General features: G+C 40.3%; 1 pseudogene; it reads right to left on the reverse strand.

Moving 5' to 3' along the window:
* Positions 1-3,839: 3,839 nt before the first annotated feature.
* LOC132009920 (large ribosomal subunit protein eL18-like) lies at positions 3,840-4,406 on the reverse strand (annotated as a pseudogene).
* Positions 4,407-6,585: the final 2,179 nt, after the last annotated feature.

Genomic DNA, 6,585 nt, shown 5'->3' on the forward strand with positions numbered 1-6,585 from the left:
TGAAATAGAAACCAAAAAAACAATAGAACAAATCAACGAAACTAGGAGCTGGTTCTTTGAAAGAATTAATAAAATTGATAAACCCCTGGCCCGACTTATCAAAAAGAAAAGAGAAAGGACCCAAATAAATAAAATCATGAATGAAAGAGGAGAGATCACAACTAACACCAAAGAAATACAAACTATTATAAGAACATACTATGAGCAACTCTACGGCAATAAATTTGACAATCTGGAAGAAATGGATGCATTCCTAGAAACATATAAACTACCACAACTGAACCAGGAAGAAATAGAAAGCCTGAACAGACCCATAACCAGTAAGGAGATTGAAACAGTCATTAAAAATCTCCAAACAAACAAAAGCCCAGGGCCAGACGGCTTCCCGGGGGAATTCTACCAAACATTTAAAGAAGAACTAATTCCTATTCTCCTGAAACTGTTCCAAAAAATAGAAATGGAAGGAAAACTTCCAAACTCATTTTATGAGGCCAGCATCACCTTGATCCCAAAACCAGACAAGGATCCCACCAAAAAAGAGAGCTATAGACCGATATCCTTGATGAACACAGATGCGAAAATACTCAACAAAATACTAGCCAATAGGATTCAACAGTACATTAAAAAGATTATTCACCACGACCAAGTGGGATTTATTCCAGGGCTGCAAGGTTGGTTCAACATCCGCAAATCAGTCAATGTGATACAACACATCAATAAAAGTAAGAACAAGAACCATATGATACTCTCAATAGATGCTGAAAAAGCATTTGACAAAGTACAACATCCCTTCCTGATCAAAACTCTTCAAAGTGTAGGGATAGAGGGCACATACCTCAATATCATCAAAGCCATCTATGAAAAACCCACCGCAAATATCATTCTCAATGGAGAAAAACTGAAAGCTTTTCCGCTAAGGTCAGGAACACGGCAGGGATGTCCATTATCACCACTGCTATTCAACATCGTACTAGAGGTCCTAGCCTCAGCAATCAGACAACAAAAGGAAATTAAAGGCATCCAAATCGGCAAAGAAGAAGTCAAATTATCACTCTTCGCAGATGATACGATACTATATGTGGAAAACCCAAAAGACTGCACTCCAAAACTGCTAGAACTTATACAGGAATTCAGTAAAGTGTCAGGATATAAAATCAATGCACAGAAATCAGTTGCATTTCTCTACACCAACAGCAAGACAGAAGAAAGAGATATTAAGGAGTCAATCCCATTTACAATTGCATCCAAAACCATAAGATACCTAGGAATAAACCTAACCAAAGAGACACAGAATCTATACTCAGAAAACTATAAAGTACTCATGAAAGAAATTGAGGAAGACACAAAGAAATGGAAAAATGTTCCATGCTCCTGGATTGGAAGAATAAATATTGTGAAAATGTCTATGCTACCTAAAGCAATCTACACATTTAATGCAATTCCTATCAAAGTACCATCCATCTTTTTCAAAGAAATGGAACAAATAATTCTAAAATTTATATGGAACCAGAAAAGACCTCGAATAGCCAAAGGGATATTGAAAAAGAAAGCCAACGTTGGTGGCATCACAATTCCGGACTTCAAGCTCTATTACAAAGCTGTCATCATCAAGACAGCATGGTACTGGCACAAAAACAGACACATAGATCAATGGAACAGAATAGAGAGCCCAGAAATAGACCCTCAACTCTATGGTCAACTCATCTTCGACAAAGCAGGAAAGAATGTCCAATGGAAAAAAGACAGCCTTTTCAATAAATGGTGCTGGGAAAATTGGACAGCCACATGCAGAAAAATGAAATTGGACCATTTCCTTACACCACACACAAAAATAGACTCAAAATGGATGAAGGACCTCAATGTACGAAAGGAATCCATCAAAATCCTTGAGGAGAACACGGGCAGCAACCTCTTCGACCTCTGCCGCAGCAACATCTTCCTAGGAACAACGCAAAAGGCAAGGGAAGCAAGGGCAAAAATGAACTATTGGGATTTCATCAAGATCAAAAGCTTTTGCACAGCAAAGGAAACAGTTAACAAAATCAAAAGACAACTGACAGAATGGGAGAAGATATTTGCAAACGACATATCAGATAAAGGACTAGTGTCCAGAATCTATAAAGAACTTAGCAAACTCAACACCCAAAGAACAAATAATCCAATCAAGAAATGGGCAGAAGACATGAACAGACATTTCTGCAAAGAAGACATCCAGATGGCCAACAGACACATGAAAAAGTGCTCCATATCACTCGGCATCAGGGAAATACAAATCAAAACCACAATGAGATATCACCTCACACCAGTCAGAATGGCTAAAATCAACAAGTCAGGAAATGACAGATGCTGGCGAGGATGCGGAGAAAGGGGAACCCTCCTACACTGTTGGTGGGAATGCAAGCTGGTGCAGCCACTCTGGAAAACAGCATGGAGGTTCCTCAAAATGTTGAAAATAGAACTGCCCTATGACCCAGCAATTGCACTATTGGGTATTTACCCTAAAGATACAAATGTAGTGATCCAAAGGGACACATGCACCCGAATGTTTATAGCAGCAATGTCCACAATAGCCAAACTATGGAAAGAACCTAGATGTCCATCAACAGATGAATGGATCAAGAAGATGTGGTATATATACACAATGGAATACTATGCAGCCATCAAAAGAAATGAAATCTTGCCATTTGCAACAACATGGATGGAACTAGAGCGTATCATGCTTAGCGAAATAAGTCAAGCAGAGAAAGACAACTATCATATGATCTCCCTGATATGAGGAAGTGGTGATGCAACATGGAGGCTTAAGTGGGTAGAAGAATAAATGAAACAAGATGGGATTGGGAGGGAGACAAACCATAAGTGACTCTTAATCTCACAACAAACTGAGGGTTGCTGGGGGGAGGGGGTTTGGGAGAAGGGGGTGGGATTATGGACATTGGGGAGGGTATGTGATTTGGTGAGTGCTGTGAAGTGTGTAAACCTGGTGATTCACAGACCTGTACCCCTGGGGATAAAAATATATGTTTATAAAAAATAAAAAATTAAAAAAAAAAAAACATTTGATAAGCTATGCCATGCATTTTATAAAAATCTTAAGCTTAATAAATGGACTATAATATTATTTATCATATTTTGGTATTTGGAAGTTTGGGTTTATATAAGTTATGACTACCTTGAGCTCTCTGACAATAAGTTAGGAGATATGGGGTCTGGGGTGGATACAGCTGCTCAATTTTTCCATCAGATGGTCAAGTTCCTTCTATGTCCCTGCTCTACCACCCTTGGCACGTGTTTTTTGTCTCTGTATTTACATGCTCACTATTTGCTTAAAGAGCTTCTAGGGTCACCTGTGTGGCTCAGTTAAGTCTCTGACTCTTGATTTCAACTCAGGTCATGATCTAAGGGGTGATGAGATCAATCCCCACATCAGGCTCTGTGCTCAGCGGGCAGTCTGCTTGAGATTCTTTCCCTCTCCCTATGACCCTTCCCCTGCTCTCTTGCTCTCTAGAATAAATAAATATACCTTTTTTTTTTTTTTTAAGGTTTGTAGTATGAAATTACTGGGCAAAAGGGTATGGACATTTTTAAGGCTCTTTTAATATTCTTTTTAGGAAGTTTATACTTCATCTTTTTACTAAGGTAGAATGCTACTGGATTTACATTTAAGACTGTTCACTTCAGCTTTTCCAACATGGCACATCATAATTATGGTTACTAGACGTAGATGTCATGGTCTTAAATTGGTTCCACAGAGCACAATGCAAGTACAATACATTATTTTATTTTATTTTATTTTCCAGAATTCAAAATCTTTAATTAAAACAACGCAGGATCTGGGGTTAGTTTTTGTAGCCTCGCCTGGCCCTCCGGCCTCTGGCGTGATCGAACTTCCCGCCCTTTGATCTCACGTAGGGTTTGGTGTGGCTATGGGGGTTCCGGGAGCCTTGCCAAAATGCCTGTACACCTCTTGGCCCTTGCGTGACCCAGAGAGCAAGACGGTGCCACGGCCCTTACGGGAGCCCAGGGCCAAAGGTGAGCAAAGGTGAGCATCTTGCCTCTAGCTTTGATGATGCGGTTCCGGGCATGGCTGCTCACACTCAGCGCGCACACCTTCAGTTTGGGCACCTCCTGGACCCGCACGTCATCTTTTATGGTCCCTACAACCACAGCGGTTTTGTTTTCCCAGCTGGGCAGTTTCATCTTCTGGATCATCTGGGAGAGGGACAGTGGTGGCCGGTTGGTGCGACTCATGAACAACCTCTTCAACACGACTTGGTTAAAGGTAGATTTAGTTCGTCTGGCCAGAAACCTGTACAACTTGACCAATAGCCTCAGGTAGATGTCCTGGCTCTTGGACTCCTTGCGCCGAACCTTTGGTCCTTGTTGTGGCGGATGTCGACTCCCATGATGGCAACTCCAGCTTAGCCAGGTCCGGAAAGAGAGAACCCATTATTTTATTTTTATGAAACACATTCCGTATGGCCCCAAGCTCCCATTCACTATACTTGTGACAAACCAATATCATTCATTCTGGAGGAACTTTATCCCTTCCCATGGTTACTCAAAAGTCTTAGAGTTCTAACTGATCAACTGGTAGAGAGCTAGTAGCTGAACTCAGGCAGACAGGTTCTAGCATCAAAGTTTTTAAACATTATATTGTGTCATAGCTCCAAAGACAAAAACTAAGTATCACATATATGAAGTAGAGTTACTGACATGGACAGTGCATAATCAGTATCTTCATTAGATAAAAGGATAAATTAGTAATATGATGCAGAACAGTCACATAGAAGAAGCAAGTAGGCATATGGTACACAACACAACAGGATAAAGAGAGAATGAAGAGTAAAAGATCAAATAATCTAGAACACAAGGAGATAAACGATGGCCCATGGGTCAAGTCCAGTCCACCAACTAACATTTTATTGAGAAAAATGGCATGGGTGGACATGAGGTAAGTGGACAGAAGCTTCCAAACTAGGGCCTCACCACACCTCACTTCTGACTTCATTTGTGCCACCTCTCTGCCTCTCCAACATCTTCTTCCACCTCTCTATGTGCCTCAGTCTCCTGCAAGAAAAATTGGGTTGAATCCCCAGGAAGGCTATCTGAGGAGGGAGGAGGGCCTGGGGAGAGTTCTATCTACTTCACACCCCCAGCCACAGGGGCTCCAACCAGGGCCTAGGGGAGGAAGGAGTGGCTCTGTGCTGTCTTGCTTCAGCACCCTTCCTGCTCCCTACCTTTTTCCCACTGCTGTTCACAGTGAGTAGGATGGAGGTCTAGTGCCCAACCTCTACACCCCAGGACTGTGTCTATTAGGTTTTTAAATGACTAATTGGGATAAATCCCTAAAGAAATAAAACATTAGTGGACCAGAGGGAAAAGCTTCATCACATCACACCACAGTATCACACAGCACATCAGGGGGATAGTCCTCAATACTGGCAAGAATGTGGAGAACTGGGTCCCTCAAACATTGCTGGTGAGAATGTAGAATGATGCAGTTACTCTGAATAACAGTTGGTAGTTTCTGAAGAAGCAAAATACATATTTCCTATATGACCCAGCAACCATACTCATGAGCATTTATTCCAAAGAAATGAAAGCTTATGTCCATACAAAAACTTGTATATGAATATACATAACAGATTTATTTGTAAAAGCTGAAATTTGGGAACAAGTCAAATGACCTTAAATTGACAAATGGTTAAACACACTATGGTACTGGAGCCAAAAGGAACAAACCACTGATATATCTAATAACTTGAGTGATCTCAAGGGCATTGTGCTGAGTGATAAAAGACAATCTCTAAAGGTTACATACTATGTGATTCCATTATATAATATCCTTGAAATAACAATTTACAGATAGAGAACAGATTAGTGATTGCCAGAGAATAAAAGTAAAGGGTGAATTTGGCTCTAAGAGTTAGCCCAGGGTGCCTGGGTGGCTCAGTTGTTTAGGTGTATGCCTTTGGCTCAGGTCATGATCCCAGGGTCCTGAGATTGAACCCCATGTTGGGCTTCCTGCTCAACAAAGAGTCTTCTTCTCCCTTTCCCCACTGCTCATGTTCTCTCTCTCTCTTACTCTCTCAAATAAATAAATAAATAAAATATTTGAAAAAAATAATAAATGGGTAGTCCAGGGATCTTTGTGATGGTGGAACACCTCTGTATCTTAACTGTGGTATGGTTACATGATCAACACACCAGAAATAATTGCTTAGAATGACACACACACACATGCACACACACATGCACACAATGAGTACCTATAAGACATGAGATCTGAATAAACACAGTGACTTGAATCAATGTCAATTTCTTGGTTTTGTTATTACCCTGCAGTTTGGTAAGATGTTACCTTTGTGAGAAACCAGTGGATACATGAGCCCTCTCTGTATTATTTTTGCAATTTCCTATGGATCCATGATTATTTCAAAATTAAAAGTTAAAAAGATTTTTAAGATTTAAAAAAGCCATTAAACAGAAAAGGCAATTGATGAATTGGCTTTCATTAAGCATCAATAAAAGAGTGAAGAGGCAATCTACAGATAAGGAGAAGATAGTTACAATGCATATAAC

This window comes from Mustela nigripes, chromosome 2 (assembly GCF_022355385.1).
Source record: "Mustela nigripes isolate SB6536 chromosome 2, MUSNIG.SB6536, whole genome shotgun sequence".
Lineage (NCBI taxonomy): Eukaryota > Metazoa > Chordata > Mammalia > Carnivora > Mustelidae > Mustela > Mustela nigripes.